The 18,010-nt window shown below is 36.7% G+C and overlaps 1 protein-coding gene across 1 annotated transcript in view; it reads right to left on the bottom strand.

Annotated features, from left to right (window-relative positions):
- The window catches only part of LOC117333533, a 66,231-nt gene that overhangs the window by 13,086 nt on the left and 35,135 nt on the right, over positions 1-18,010 (bottom strand). The gene's annotated exons all lie outside the window — the stretch shown is intronic.

Genomic DNA, 18,010 nt, shown 5'->3' with positions numbered 1-18,010 from the left:
GTCAAAGGTATACCTTCTATCTATATCGTTATTCATTAATCATAAGAAGGTGAGGTTCCTCAGAATTAAAATGGCCATTTGTCCATACGTTTTTAGTTAATTCACATTATCACAATTTCCGTTCCATGCTAATTATATAGATTCTATGTGTTGTCCAAATACATATCATTTATCATATATAAGAAATGACCTGAAGGATTGTAAATAGTTAAATATAGTTTTCAGCAACAATACAGGATAAGGAATGATTCATACTTCATGTAAAATGTCTATTCTGGAATCTAGGTTGATTTGATGTAGCATGTATACTTAATTACTGTTGTGAGGTGTGGGGGTATCACCCAGCACCACAAATAGAATCTGTGCATCTTTTATTCCTTAAAGATGAGATAAAAATGAGTTATGTAGACATGGGTTTAACTATGTTTGGATTGTTCAAAAGGTACATAATAAAAAACAGTTTTTGAAAACATATGCAACGCCTGCATGATATATTTATTCAGGAATTACATAGTGCATTCGATAATTCTTCAAAATGTCAAATTTATAAATACCTTGCTGTTAGCTTTGAAATTCAATATTATTTATAAAAAGCTCTTTACTCAAAAATCAAACAAATATTAAGTTAATTTCGTATGCATGCACACTCTCTTTATATTGAGTCCGGACGCTATAATGATGTTCTGTAACAAAAATGATGTAGAAGATGAAATGCATTTTATTCTACTATGTCCAGCTTATGCAGAGTTAAGAGTTAAGTTAAAAAAAACAATATTATTATTGACATCCGAGTGTTTTTAAGCTTATAGAACTTTTTTCATGCAAAAATGTTAAAACTTTAAGTAAATTTGGTAAATTTTTGACGCAAGCAACAGATAAAAGAAAATGTCTTATGAATCTGTAGTTAGTGATTATATAAAATACGTTCATTTAATTTAATTGTATTTAGTAATAATGTAAGTAATTATCCTCCGACATCTTGATAAGCATGTTCAGTATAATTATTGTATTATATATTTCTATAACCTATATGCTGTATTGCATTTGGTGAATAAACAAACTTGAAACTGATACCAGGAATCGTACAAATACCAAAACAGCACCACAACGACCCCACCACTACTACTACCAGGGAAGTGAAGTCGAAGGCCCGGAAGTCATTCCCACTCAACCTCCCACAGTAAAACATCGGCTACCACCGATAACGGTAAACAAGTCTCTCAAACTGGATAATATTATGTTTGTCATTTGTCTATGTTGGCATCTATATCTCAACATGTTGCTCTTGTTTTCTTCGCCACTGCATCCCTAATCAATACTGGCAGTAGAGGAAGTCGTTTGTCTTCACATGTAACAGATGGAGAATGGAAGGTTTCTCACTGTTCTTTGTTGTTTGATGTCGAATTGATTAGGGTAAAGAATTTACATATTGACATTGACATGATGACGCACCATTATCAAACAGTTTTATTTATATAAATATATTTTCTTCAGCTATTGTCTAAATTCGTAATTATCGAGAACATTACAATAGACTCCAATACCAAGATACACCATCCTACACACGTGAGATGATCAAACAAGTATCCATAAATCTTATATCATTATGACTGTCCATTGTATTGACCTCATTGTTACGATCTTATATCATTATGACTGTCCATTGTATTGACCTCATTGTTACGATCTTATATCATTATGACTGTCCATTGTATTGACCTCATTGTTACGATCTTATATCATTTCGAATGTCCATTGTATTGACCTCATTGTTACGATCCTTAGATAGTTTATAACTACTGTTAGTTTATAACTACTGTTATTTAGTTTATAACTGTTAGTTTATAACTACGATAAGTTAGTTAACTTCTGTAAGTTAGCTAATAACTTTTGTTAGTTAGTTGGTAACCACTGTTAATTACTGATGTATCATAACTGACATTTAGGGAATCAACGAGCCTTGTGATAAATGCTACTATCAAACTATGAGACACCAGTATTCGTTAAAAGTTACAGAATATTTTGGTGCTTTGTGTTACTCTGTTATCACAGTATCTTGGATCATTGCTGAACTAAACACATTTAAGAGTCGTCCTACAAAGGTGTCCGACTTATTCTTATAAATGTACTTTCCATACGGGGCAACAATTTGTTGTTCTCAATTTTGAGGAGCTGCATTCTCATACTATATCACAAAACTTATTTGTATCTATATATGTGATTTAATTATAATAACAGTATAAGATAAACTGAACTTTTTTTATAAGCGTTTCGCCTTATCATAACTTTTTGGATATCACATATTTTTCTACCTTAAAGTTATGATGCGTTATCTGATAACATTATTAGAAAAGATACCGGGACAACCCCAAGTTTATATCAATGGTGATGCATTAATATTGTCTTCACTGCGTATTACATTGAAGATAACAGAGAGCAGGTTTCATTTGGTATCTTGCGGCAATCTGTTTAAGTTGCCTTTACATTGGAAAAGTATATTGAAAATGTAACATCATACCTAGTACACGTTATTTTAATAGTTCGATGTATCTTAACTGTTTCAATTTTGTTTATCAAAGTGCTGATGCGAGTGATGCCCTTGCCGTTTGTAGTTTTACCTTATCGACGGTTTTATATCAAACTCGGGGTGAATGTACCTGGCGCCTGCAACGGTCCATGGAGTTCTTTTGAAAGAGTACATAGCGAATTAGTAGGTCAAATACAGACTTACTAGAACGAAGAGCTCCTTGGGTATTAGGCATTTTAATTATGAAAGAATGTCCTTTTTAATTTATGTTCTCTATTTGAATTTAGTTTTAATTATGAAAAACAATCTTGGACCGATCCACAGCTTGCGTCATTTCAGATATACACGTTTTATCTGATAACTGAATATTGAGTAAGTAAAGTAAACAAGTACATTATATTACCTGACGATACCTGTTTAGTAAACAAGTATTACCTGACGATACCTGTTTAGTAAACAAGTATTACCTGACGATACCTGTTTAGTAAACACGTATTACCTGACGATACATGCTTAGTGCAGTGATCTATCCTCATGTTTTTTTAACCTGATTCCAGTGTAAGTAATAGTCTATACCGAAGCAGTTAAAAACCAATTTCGAAATACACTAGTATTTATTTATCAGATACCCGTAATTATTAATGTAAATGATACGAATTTCGAAGCCTTTGCCGTAACTATTCGTATACAAAAAAACTATCATGAAAAGATTTTGATAATCACCGCTTTTCAGATACAAATGTAGCATTCTATTCCGCAATAATAGGCGAGAGTTATGTGACATAAAGAATGTGCAAAACAAGATCGTAATTGTAACTTAAAATCGACAAAACAAAAAAAATTATGTATTTGCATTGACATCCTTGAAAAAGTACCTGGAGATTAATACCATTTAAGACATGTATCTCAGAGAAGTACTCGACTTCTATTTTATACATGACACTGGTCATCCAAACCTTAATCATATCACATCCTCAAAATAAGAACTAGACATATCAGAAAGAATCAAATATATCTGACTTCACATATCGCACAAGGAAATACTAATAAGATCAAAATGTCTGACATAAAACTGTACCATTGTCGTCATCAACCAGTATCTCTAACTTTTAAGATGTTTGTCGGAATCAACACAAAATAAACATGAAGAGGCACCATCTTACTATCTAAAAGAAATATTATTAAAAGATGATATTTTTTTGTTACTGGAAAATTCAAGTATTCTAGAGCTACGGGGGGCACCTCCCACAATAACGTCTGTTAAAATCCAGCAGAACAATACGGCCATTGATTACTGTGTCGGACCTACCTGTTTTATTACTATATTTATCTATGTAATGTATGTTACAAAAGTCCCCGGCTCATTTCTGTATTACGAATGGCTGTATGGAAAGATATTGCCAGCTGTGCAATACTTGAGAGACAGTCTGAAACCGTTATTCGAATATAACAGTACAAGTTATTCAATAAATTGATTGGCACCTGATAGAAAATGCATGGTGAAACAAATCTGATGTCCCCGTGCGTGTTAAAAGGGCCAACGTCTCTAGAAAAGAATTATGTCAGCTGGGACGTACTTCAATAAGACAGATGGTTTTATGAGGAAGAAGGAAAGCTTTAGATATAGGCAGTTTGTATTGAGGATGAGAGGTGTCAGATAAATTGTATGGAAGGAATAATTTGAATTAATAGATAGGATGGATGTGCATTTCGTTTTTTACACTTTATTTATAAGATATCAATGCGAATGATCCAGCAAGTTTTGAGTTGAGAGTGATGCAGTGTGATGAATACCGCGTTTTACGGTCGACATAATGATCTCATGCGATATGAAGTCTAACGTGTTTCGAGCCTGTTGGTATTCCTGATGTTTTCGTTATCATCACCCTTACTCTCATTTGAGATTGTGACGTTACCCGGATGTTACCTGTGACGTTACCCGGATGTTACCTAAGTTTGTATGGCGGATGAAGCAGAAGACGCTTACTGTGTCGGATCATCTGGTCTTACTACCCTAGTACTCGCCGGAATGTTATCTCCCCAAATTAATAGGTTTTGAATTATGGTTTTGTAAAATGTCAATATTCTGTGTGAAGCATATCGCTTATAAGTGAAGTATTTTATCCTGTCTATTAAGAGCTATATATTCTCATGGATATAATGATAATTTTGTATATTTACACTCCATCGAAATTCATCTAAAAGGACAGTCAATTCAAATGTTGGATACATGTGATTTACCAGAAAGGTATTTTAATATATTAATGTCTGAATTGAATGTAACCAAAGATTACTTGCTGTGATAAATTCTTTGATCTAGCAAACAATTCAAATGCTGGCACTAAACATGTGTTGTGTTGTTTTTTTTTTTGTTTTTTTTTTGTATTTTTATTTTTATCCTTAGTTAAACCTGAGATATACATTATAACCGTATGTGTGCTGAATCTGTTTATAAAGAAAGTGATTTTATATTTCATCCAACAGAATTTCATTGCGAACACATTGGCCTGCTTTCAACAGGATGGAATCCCTAATCTAAGTTATGGGCTGCGATATTAAATCATAAAAGCTCTGTACACAGAATCATGTAAGTTACACTTTTAAAACATTTTTTTTGTTTACCGAAACGTGGGATAAGATAACTATCTTACTGATTCCATGGACACATAAAATAGTGACCATACAGAATACCACTGCGTGTTTGTACAACGCGCATTACGACAGACCGCCTTAGAAGTGCCCTATGTAAAATATTCCTGGTTTTCAAAAGGAAAGCACAGATGGAAGATACACACTTTGGAAGGTTTATATATAGAAAGTTGTATTATTAATTCGGAAACATGTTATTATATCTTGTGTTTATTAATACGTATTCGTCGTCAGGCAGTTGTCTATTGTTATAGTTTACAATAGCAGATTATATGACAGTTATGTACATCGCTCTTGGTCGCCTGCCACAACTTTTGTTGAGGAAAATCGCCTTGTTTACAGCATTACATAAATATGTAACACCTGTATACTGATGTATAAATAACAGAGTCTGTGGAGAACCCTTCAGAGCAGTACGCCTTCACCGTCAGTCCCTAACCCTTCAGAGCAGCACGCTTTCACTATCATTCCTTAAAACAGGGCATCAAGTAAACTCAGATATCAAAATATAGCCGGTAACATTTTCTTTAAACGCTCACAATATTCAGATAATAGTAGTAATTTTGAAGCAGAGGTTCCCTTCCGGAATATGATCACCTATACCCTCTATAGTCTGTAGTAGGGTCATAGTTTGTCCTCGTTGATTTTACGTCGAATAAAGAGAGAAACAGAAATCTTCATAATCTCGATATCAAATCAGGGTGAAATATCTATCACGAATCAGTGTATGGAAAACGGGAAGTAGACAAATGGAATGTTTATCATAAGTAAGTTTAAGAGTTTGGTGTATGGAAAACGGGATGTAAGAAAAAGGAATATTTTAATCGTAAGTTAGTTAAGAGCCAGATTTAGTAATTCTTAAATAAAACGATATACTATTGATCATCTTTTGTGTATATTTCAATATGTATTAGTGATAACAAATAACCATTATAACATTTATAAATGTGTGTACAACAATAAATGCCGTCATCGGGATATTGTAAATCACTTTGATTTGCAAATACTTTATTTCGAGAGCTTACCTCTTCAGACAAATTCACGAATACATGATTTAACGAATATTGATCTAGAAAATACTTTAAATTCGCGAATGATGTTATATTAGTCATGGACATTTTTATCAGTAGCCTATAGCTTCTGGCCGCCACCCGAAAGTGCTATTTTCGAAAATAATCAGGAAGGATTTAAAATTGTCATTGATTCCCCTTGCGTATGAACACGCAAAATTTGAATGGTTTACAGTAGTTCTGAATGCGTTTTCATGTTGACTTAAAAAGTTGTATTAATAACATAAAGTTCAATATTTAGCATTAAAAACATCTCTGCTATGAAACTAAAACACACTCTTACATATATTAGACAGCACCCAAAAAAGGCAGGAAGATAAAAATATGTTTATTTTCCTTCAGTAAATGTCTCTCGGTCGCCCCATTGTCTCCAGTAAACGTGGTAACACTCTGAACCAACACCTCACGTCTCTTGTGATAAAAGTGCCTCTCGTAATATGCCGTTATGTCGCTGCTTTCTTCCGCATTAGTGCCACTTCACGGCGACGAATGGACATTTTGATGACGTCGTAGGTAGACTTTTTACATTGTTGTCTATAGATAATAATAGACACTTCAGTCTGTCACAATAAATGACATAATATACACAGCTGTTTAATTGATACATTAGCTCTCCATTGTCACTATACACACTCACAAGGGTAAATTAGTTATAACATCCTAGCATCACTAACGAAACCTAGGAGACGGAATTAAATCATGATAAATTGTACACTCATTTCCTTACAATTTTCTGTAAAATTATACAAACAGACTGAATATATGTTTTTATGTGCTATCTGCTCTTAAGTCTTTCGTTAATTTTTTTAAACGTTGTGACAAAATGAAATCTTCGAGTTTCCATTATAATCCGATTATTTATGTGACATAGGCCGACATTTTGACAGATATAATAATACATCCATTAAAGAGACCTTTTACGAACTGAGATTATGTCATTTGTCTGTCATTCTCTTAAAATTTGTCAAATCGTTTAACATTGTTGGCATTCGAATTAGAAAATGCGAATTATCAAATATTCGAGAAAAGCAGTTTTTTTTAATAATAAATAACTATAGTGTGTATCTAACACATTTTGCTAAATCATATAGCTTAATCACTGCAACATCTATATATACATTTTATATGGCGTCCATAACAAAAGTCCTGAATCACCCAATACAAAAACACGCCAGGGAAAGTCGTGATAAGTAGGGGTTTTTTTTGGGTTTTTTTTTTGCTTTTTTTTCAACAGTCAAAATCATCAATTATTAATAGTCCTTGCTATGCCGTTGATGTCGTGGACTACTGTGCGGTTTCGAACACATGTATGTGTACGGAATTAATTAAAGAAGCTTATTATACGTGTCCAAACTGTAGCTGCAATAGCTTGTTCAGATTTGCTAGGTTTGTATACCTTAATGCAACAAAAATGAATTTTCGTATCAAATTTATAAATATAAATTGTATACTACAATTGGTGTCCAGAACACCCACTGTGTTAACTAGCCATTATTTGTAACATTTGGAAATTTTTGTTCGATATTTGATGTACCTGCCACCTGTATAATGTTTTCCAATTTTCCACATTCATGTTGTACATATTAGAATTAATGATAGCAGTTTTTATCTTACAGCAAATGTGACGCCCCCATGAAAAGGTCGATTAGTGGGAGGATAAAAGAAACAATGCGAGCAGCATAATGGAACGCACGTGTTACCAAAAATCAGATATTTATATACATGTCTATCTATATACTGAGAATAGAATACGTTATGTTTGATGGCAACATTCGCATGTTGCTGTGAACACGTATCAAATTTATCGCCGGTTCTTATCTGATGACAATCAATCTATATATAAATGCCGGTGTCTTTTGTTTCCGGGAAGATCTAGCCTATTCCTGTAACAGCTCTCCGTTCATGACTTTAAATGAATTTGCACCGTTGGCAACCATAAACTAAATACCTTCACACCATAACAATGGTATATTTTGGACAATTTTTTTTCTTAATTTGGTTTTTCTATAAATCCTGATTTTTTGTTTCAAATTCTTTTGGAACGTTGTAGAAAAGAAGGCCCAACTTCAACTTACTAAAAACTTAATATTTGAAATAAGCCCATGATATTGCTGTAAAATGAACTGAGGTTCCGAATAACCATCACACTTATCTTATATCAAGTACATCACAGGGGTTTTCCTTTTATATTTGTATAAATAGCAATTGCCTCTTTAAGATCGCCTGAGCAACAACCCAAAATATTTGTAGATACATATACATATATTTAATGAGTATAATACATGTAATTATTGAGTGTAATAATAAAATTATTAAATGCGAAGTGTTATAAAAGTATATTATGCGTATAATAATATATGTATAAAATAAGTATAATATGACTGTATAATAATATATGTATTAAATAAGTATAATATACCTGTATACTAATATATGTATTAAATAAGTATAATATGCCTGTATAATAATATATGTATTAAATAATAATAATATGCCTGTTTCAATTCATCATTGGTATTGTGTTAAAAATCAGTGCTAACTATTTTATCCTCTGTATATAGATACGTCACATGACACAACAAAAACAGGATACGGTTAGAATGCATTCATTGCATGTTGTTGAATAATGTGAAAGTCTTAAGTGAACAACGCTTGGCATGAAAATAACAGGTTTACAAAACAGATAAATAATAACTAATGAAGGTTATACAGGTCACACACAAAAGTAAAATGCGAATCGTGTATTACTTTGCGACTCCAAAGACAAAGAAGGTGCCTCAATAAAAAGAACGTATATCTACATATATATATGATAATATTGACAACATGTCAAATGTTAAGTTCCTCAGGAATGCTGAAAATGCCAAGGTCAGAAGAACAGACATCGCCAATTACTAGACCATAGTGCATATATATGTGCTCGGGACCATATGCTTAGCGTAAAATTAGCTCAGAATCATGTGGTTGTGATTATTGTTAAAATATGTCCATTCCTCGCTGGAATATCCCTCTGTAAACTCTGTGGTTGATAGCTTGGTAGGAGAGACTAGGGAGCAGAATGATACGTATTTACAAATTAAACATTTGAATTAGATTGGTAATTGTGTTTGTACGGATATACGAACTAAATTAAAGTCGCTAAAATTGTTTGTTCTATAGAGATCAAACGACACTTAATTACTACAAAAAGAAAGAATGCAAAATGTAGATATGAGAAATGCTTAGAAATATCAAAAATTTACAAGCATCTTTGATCACCAACACAAACAGCACTGAACAGATAAAAAAAACCGATAATTTCCGGCAGACTTCAATATGCCCCATTTGTAAACAAGGCCAAAGTGATGTTCTTCCATATTCCTGAATCGTCCGTTTAACCGACATTTTATCGCGTCCTTGTATTCTCTTGATTAAGTTCCATTAAATACACATGGACGAGCAGTATTGTTCTATCAAACCTCTGTTCCACAGTGACATCCAAATACATGGACGGGCGGTATTGTTCTATCAAACCTTTATACTACAGTGGAGACCAAATACATGGACGGACAGTATTGTTCTATCAAACCTCTATACTACAGTGACGTCCAAATACATGGACGGACAGTATTGTTCTATCAAACCTCTATACTACAGTGACATCCAAATACATGGACGGGCAGCATTGTTCTATCAAATCACTGTTCTACAGTGACGTCCAAATACATGGACGGGCAGCATTGTTCTACCAAACCTCTGTTCTACGTACAGTGACGTCCAAATACATGGACGGACAGTATTGTTCTATTAAACCTCTGTTCTACAGTGGAGACCAAATACATGGACGGGCAGCATTGTTCTATCAAACCTCTGTTCTACAGTGACGTCCAAATACATGGACGGACAGTATTGTTCTATTAAACCTCTGTTCTACAGTGGAGACCAAATACATGGACGGACAGTATTGTTCTATCAAACCTCTGTTCTATAGTGACGTCCAAATACATGGACGGACAGTATTGTTCTATCAAACCTCTGTTCTACAGTGCTTTTTTTTATCTGTTCAGTACTGTTTGTGTCGGTGATCAAAGATGTTTGTAAATTTTGATATTTCTGAGTATTTCTCATATCTACATTTTGCATTCTTTCTTTCTTGTTCACCCTACCCATGCTCTTGTTGTAACAAACGGTGTTTCGTGTGATATTTAGTTTTCCATTGCCATATCATTGTGTACCTGTAAGTTAATCACCACGGTGTTTTCAAAATTCGGGTGTTTGGTACAGGTCTTGTTGACATATGGATCGACACAGAGTCATGAGTGTGTCGTTAATCGCCGTCCATGCCATATGCATAACAAAGCTCACAAACTAGACCTTTGTACATTTAATATCTTTTCTATAAATATATTTGCCCGTCGAAATTTCTGCTGATTATAATGGCATGGCACGTGCATGGACCAGAATTGGTACTTCCGTTATATATAAACTATACAAAATATAACTATACAAATCTATGTTTTTGGATCGCACATCCTTATGTGTTAAAAAGAATCGAAATACATTAATTCATCTTTGTTTTATTTGCAGATCGAGTTTTCGTTCTACATATCCCTCCTATCGTTATCCTTATAAAGGCAAGCAAATCGTTCTCAAAATAATAAAATCCGTTTCATAATTCGATAAATTGAGTACCAAAATTGATATTTTTATATTCTGATAAAAGTGTGCTCGATCTTTTTACGAACATTCTTATGGGACCTTATCCTACATTTCCTTCCCATTCTATATAAAATTCATGACCGAACTGATAATTACCTGTACCACGCCAGAGCCTCAGTAAAATGAAAACTACCAAAATTTGGAAATATCACCTTAATCTTAAATAATACATTACCTTTTCTCTGTACCTGTCCCAATTTCCAGCTATGTACATTATTCCAACCCTGCAGACCGTCATAGACTAGAGGAATATGACCCCTGTTACCCATTACATCTCGAGAGAGACCAACGTGTCATAGTTGGGGCTTCGTTTTGTGTCTTTTGGACACGAGGACAGCTAAAGTAAACCCACTGCCAGCGATGTAACATTTGGCTTATGCATGCTCCTTCCGCTTGTTTAATACTTTCTCCCTTCCCGAAAGCTTTCCCTTTCAATTTTTTTTTTCAATTTATTGAGAAAGGTAATTGCTTCAGGTGATCTACTTGGGATGAAACAAACCCTGTGTTGACGTTGGTGTTAAGGACTAGGTTGGTACTAGTCTATGTTTGTACTAGTCTATGTTTGTACTAGTCTAGGTTGGTACTAGTCTAGGTTGGTACTAGTCTATGTTTGTACTAGTCTATGTTTGTACTAGTCTAGGTTGGTACTAGTCTAGGTTGGTACTAGTCTATGTTGGTACTAGTCTAGGTTGGTACTAGTCTATGTTTGTACTAGTCTAGGTTTGTACTAGTCAGTATAGTGTGACAAGCTTGGTTGATTGGTGTTAAGGATTACTTGGTGGATTAGTACCGTATCCTCACACTTCAGCAAAGCTTCTGTAAATACTTAGTGCTAGTAAGATAAACAAACTCGTCCTAATTAATGTTCACCTGTATACATGTCTATATTGTGTACAATGTACACCAAATACTTATATCTGGTCCTGATTTTTCCTCGTGCTAGTCTTGGTTTTATTTCCGGTTACCTGCATCGGTCCTGATTGTACACCATGCCCATTTATAATACTGTGTATATGCATAACACCTCACCAGTGTTACCTTCTTTCAAAGGGGACCGATAAATTAATTAATCAAACGTGGCCACGCCTTCCCGTGTATGTCTGCCACAGCAGCTGTCTCTAACAACGTCTAGTCTCGGTTATATACCCATCAAGTCATATGTAAGGAATGTTTGATCCAGGCAATCGGATACGTCTAGTTATAACAGTATATCGACATAGCCAACGTGTACATTGAGAACGTATAGGCGGGGAATGGGGGATATAACATTGGGAACGTATAGGCGGGGAATGGGGGATATTACATTGGGAACGTATAGGCGGGGAATGGGGGATATAACATTGGGAACGTATAGGCGGGGAATGGGGGATATAACATTGGGAACGTATAGGCGGGGAATGGGGGATATAACATTGGGAACGTATAGGCGGGGAATGGGGGATATTACATTGGGAACGTATAGGCGGGGAATGGGGGATATAACATTGGGAACGTATAGGCGGGGAATGGGGGATATAACATTGGGAACGTATAGGCGGGGAATGGGGGATATAACATTGGGAACGTATAGGCGGGGAATGGGGGATATAACATTGGGAACGTATAGGCGGGGAATGGGGGATATTACATTGGGAACGTATAGGCGGGGAATGGGGGATATAACATTGGGAACGTATAGGCGGGGAATGGGGGATATAACATTGGGAACGTATAGGCGGGGAATGGGGGATATAACATTGGGAACGTATAGGCGGGGAATGGGGATATAACATTGGGAACGTATAGGCGGGGAATGGGGGATATAACATTGGGAACGTATAGGCGGGGAATGGGGGATATAACATTGGGAACGTATAGGCGGGGAATGGGGGATATAACATTGGGAACGTATAGGCGGGGAATGGGGGATATAACATTGGGAACGTATAGGCGGGGAATGGGGGATATAACATTGGGAACGTATAGGCGGGGAATGGGGGATATAACATTGGGAACGTATAGGCGGGGAATGGGGGATATTACATTGGGAACGTATAGGCGGGGAATGGGGGATATAACATTGGGAACGTATAGGCGGGGAATGGGGGATATAACATTGGGAACGTATAGGCGGGGAATGGGGGATATAACATTGGGAACGTATAGGCGGGGAATGGGGGATATAACATTGGGAACGTATAGGCGGGGAATGGGGGATATAACATTGGGAACGTATAGGCGGGGAATGGGGGATATAACATTGGGAACGTATAGGCGGGGAAAGGGGGATATAACATTGGGAACGTATAGACGGGGAAAGGGGGATATAACATTGGGAACGTATAGGCGGGGAATGGGGGATATAACATTGGGAACGTATAGGCGGGGAATGGGGATATAACATTGGGAACGTATAGGCGGGGAATGGGGGATATAACATTGGGAACGTATAGGCGGGGAATGGGGGATATACATTGGGAACGTATAGGCGGGGAATGGGGGATATAACATTGGGAACGTATAGGCGGGGAATGGGGGATATAACATTGGGAACGTATAGGCGGGGAATGGGGGATATAACATTGGGAACGTATAGGCGGGGAATGGGGGATATAACATTGGGAACGTATAGGCGGGGAATGGGGGATATAACATTGGGAACGTATAGGCGGGAATGGGGGATATAACATTGGGAACGTATAGGCGGGGAATGGGGGATATAACATTGGGAACGTATAGGCGGGGAATGGGGGATTAACATTGGGAACGTATAGGCGGGGAATGGGGGATATACATTGGGAACGTATAGGCGGGGAATGGGGGATATAACATTGGGAACGTATAGGCGGGGAATGGGGGATATAACATTGGGAACGTATAGGCGGGGAATGGGGGATATAACATTGGGAACGTATAGGCGGGGAATGGGGGATATAACATTGGGAACGTATAGGCGGGGAAAGGGGGATATAACATTGGGAACGTATAGGCGGGGAATGGGGGATATACATTGGGAACGTATAGGCGGGGAATGGGGGATATAACATTGGGAACGTATAGGCGGGGAATGGGGGATATAACATTGGGAACGTATAGGCGGGGAATGGGGGATATAACATTGGGAACGTATAGGCGGGGAATGGGGGATATAACATTGGGAACTGGAAAATGTCTACAAAGACATTACAATTTGTAAAGATGACCCTGGTAATCAGTACGATATTTCTATGTCATGGTCCCTTATTTATCATTTTTGTTTTCTTCTCGATTTTTCATTAAAATTTTACCACGGCTATAAATATATACCAATAACCCGGATATGTATATCTATACTTGTATATGGTTTGGAATATATGATAGGTTCAACAAGCTTAAAATTTGTTAGCTACAAAAAAAATTGTAGGTACATATATAAAGTCATATGTCATGTATTCTTTCTTATTTTTAAATATATATTTTATGATAAGTTACTGCCACTTTATATGGCATACTTCTCTTGATTTTTAGGTCACCTGAGACGAAGTCTCGGTCGACACATTACGATCGCCTTTTGTCCGGCGTCGATCGTCGTCCGTCATCCAACCGTCGTGCGTCGTAAACAATCTACATTTTCCACTTCTCCTGTAAAAGTGCTGAACCAAATTCGATGAAATATGGCAGGATGCTTTCATGGGTAAAACTCAGCCAAAATTGTGAATTCTATGGACCTCACCCCCCAGGGGCCTGAAGGGCAGGACCAAAAAAAAGGTCATATTGACTAAAATTTCAAAAATCTTCTTCTCAACTCCCAGAAATGGTATAATCAAATGCTCTGAACAGATAGAATGTTCATCTTTATATCATATATCCTTCCGTCTCGTGCCGTCCCAATGCAATGTAATTAGCTTATAGTTAGATATATATTTTTCATGAACCTGTCACTTTATATGCAACATGTGCTGCCCTATGTACTATAGGTGGTTCTGGTGTTGTCCAGCTTTAGGGGACATGTTTTAGCGCGAATTTATAATATTGCAGAATTGATGATATGGTTTTTAACGTTATTTCTATTATAAGTGACAACGTCCAGCTTACTACCTACCGCTTGTTATATTCTAACTTCATTTACTGCTTACTTCTTAGAGGAAATGTTGACAAAAAGCAATTAAGATTATCTGCTGCAAACATTACCTCTATCGTTATGTTAGAAACATTATATTGACAAAACGTCATACTTAGATTTGAGCTTGGTTTTAATTAATGACAATTAAAGCTAATGGTCTCTCAACTTACACCTTCATATATCGGTCAGCCTATTAGGTCCGACACGTGTCACGTGAAACCTACACGTGTGGGTGGATACATCGGTAATGAAACATGCAGATGGGTATTAGACGAACTGCAACCTGTATGGCAGACAGGGGGTCGTAAACTTAATTAGGACCTCAAGACCTAACGACGTTTAGCCCAACTGACGATGGCTAGTACGCATGGCAGACATACTAAGTGTCGTGTGTTACTGGGGCGAAACTTGGGTTTCGTAATTCCAATAGAATTATACTACATACCCGAAAGTCATTTTGAGGATTTCGTCAGACCTTTTTTTCTATTTTGTTTTAAGCATGTAAAATTCTTAATTCAAGTCGGACGTTTGTCGGTGCGTGAAGTGATCTAATTCCGTAGATATTCCGCCCGTCGATGGGCCCCTTTTCCTCATATCTATTGCTGTCAATACCTGGCATATTTCGGACCTGGTTATGATGGGTGGCATTTTCTACACGTGCGCAAACTCTAATGCGCCTTTAGGAAATGACGAGCGTGTATCTTTTGTGTGTACTCAAAGAAATGTTGGTCAACGCTTGACCCTTTCTTGACCAGCACGTGTTTTGTATTAGAAAATAACTCGGTTCGTTAGAGGTTTCTATGAAGACATCACCAGGCGACATTAATAAAACCAATGTCATATACGAGCCATATACAAGTACATACAGTAGCTACAGCAGCTGGGATACCTAATCACAATAGAGATATGTACTTTATTCATAGAAAGATGACCACATAAGGAAGTCAAACTGAAAGACACAGAACAAAGAAGGTAGGAAGGAAAAAAATGGAGAAGTGACGGTTGCAAGTCTTAAAATAGAGGCAATTTTTTTTCATTGAGTTACTATATTTATTTATCTATTTACTTAAAACCCTTAATCCGAAGATTTGTCCCCGATTTCACCATCCTGTATCGGGATAGTTATTCCCTACCTTTCTCCTGTATCGGGATAGTTATTTCCCCCGACCTTTCTCCTGTATCGAGATAGTTATTTCTCTCACCCTGGACTGGGATATCCGAAGTTTTACCGATGTGAGATTTTCTTATCTCACCCTAGGGAAAAGACAAGCTACACGTGCTCTTTAAACGTTCTCTTGTTCTCGATAGGGTGACATCACTATGACCTGACCCGGAACGTTTGAATGGTAAATATCAATATTATTCACAAAAGAAATTAAGAGTTAACTGAGTGTTTGGTGTTGTTTTTGACAAGCTAATCGGAACTATATTTTGTATGAAATCAACATCGTAAGGTGTAAAGCGTCTGCTGCAGCCTTATCACAAATTGCGCCGTCCACGTATTGTTGTTTACATACGTTCGGATTTGGTTCACAATTCGATTGGAAAACAGGGTAAGAGAAAAATAATCATTCGCCCCTTTTTGGGATGAAATAGGGAGATTTCAACCCTTGGAGGGAGATCCTTAAGTTCCCAAACACTCGGCAAGCCTCGTGTTTGAGAATTTAACAATCTCCCGCAACCCCAAAAGGGGTGAAAGATTCTATTATTCCCTACCTTTCTCGACCGAACCGACAGCTGTCTGCCTACTTACATATTAATCAGTTTACGTTAGAAGTCTGTCGTGGATATAAATATAACACGTCACATACATGTGGACCTTAATCAGCTCAACTCCGATCATTACAACCCCATCCTTCAGGTTCAAAAGCATGGTCATTTAAAGTCCTTTCATACAATAATACAAACGTATAGATCATCATATATCAGTAGATTCGTTGGAATCTAAAGTTTCCATCATTGATATTTAATTCTGTAAATGGTATTTTAAATTTGTATTGTTTCTTAATTTTTTTAACATGTAACCTATTCTCCAATTAACTGGTATGATGGGGGAAAGGACTAATATTATCCCTAACATGCATATTCGATATGTAAATTTAGTTGTTTTTTTTTCGTAGATATATTGTTAGTTATTACTGAATGTATGACACCCCATTTCATTTTCGTAGGGGGCTCGTTGAACCTTTAGAATATCACCCCTACCAAACTCCCATCCTTCAACCTACCATCCTATTCCGCCCCATTATTACCCCTACCACCCCTACCCCACCCCTATCATTACCCCCACCACCCTACCCCTCCCCTATCATTACCCCAACCACCCCTACCCCACCCATATCATTACCCCTACCACCCCTATCCCTACCCCACCCCTATCATTACCCCTACCACCCCTACTACCCCTACCCCACCCATATCATTACCCCACCACCCCTACCACGCCTACTCGCCCCTATCAAAACCCCTACCACCCCAACCCCACCCTTATCCTTACGCGCACAAGTACCGCCCTTTCCTAGTCCTCACTTAAATTATTGAAAAGTTAAAACATACTCATCACCCCATTATTAAAAGGTAACAGTACGTAAAATGCGTTTTTCTGTTGAACATCCGCTGTGGGGGAAAAACAGAAACTAAAAACTGTGTTTCCATCCTCAAGTTATTTAATCGTGTTATGTACAAATTTACGACAGACATGAGCTCTACTGAATTGCACACAATCAAATTCAACTTTGTTGATTTTGTAAAGATATAAACCCGAAGCGTATACAAGGTATCCGATGGATATCGTGTGCTCACTGTTTAACGTTTATGGCTTGATGTAAGTGTGGAAACGTTAAAATTACAGATGTTTAAGTCGTATTACTGCACGTGAAATACACGAGCGGAGATAGGGAGTTTACTGCTGACGTACATAGGGAGTTCTACAAAGTTTTTAACTCATTGTTAGCTTGATGATAGTGTTATAAGTCGGTACCAATG

This window comes from Pecten maximus, chromosome 8 (assembly GCF_902652985.1).
Source record: "Pecten maximus chromosome 8, xPecMax1.1, whole genome shotgun sequence".
Lineage (NCBI taxonomy): Eukaryota > Metazoa > Mollusca > Bivalvia > Pectinida > Pectinidae > Pecten > Pecten maximus.
This window is presented reverse-complemented; position numbering and strand designations above follow the sequence as displayed.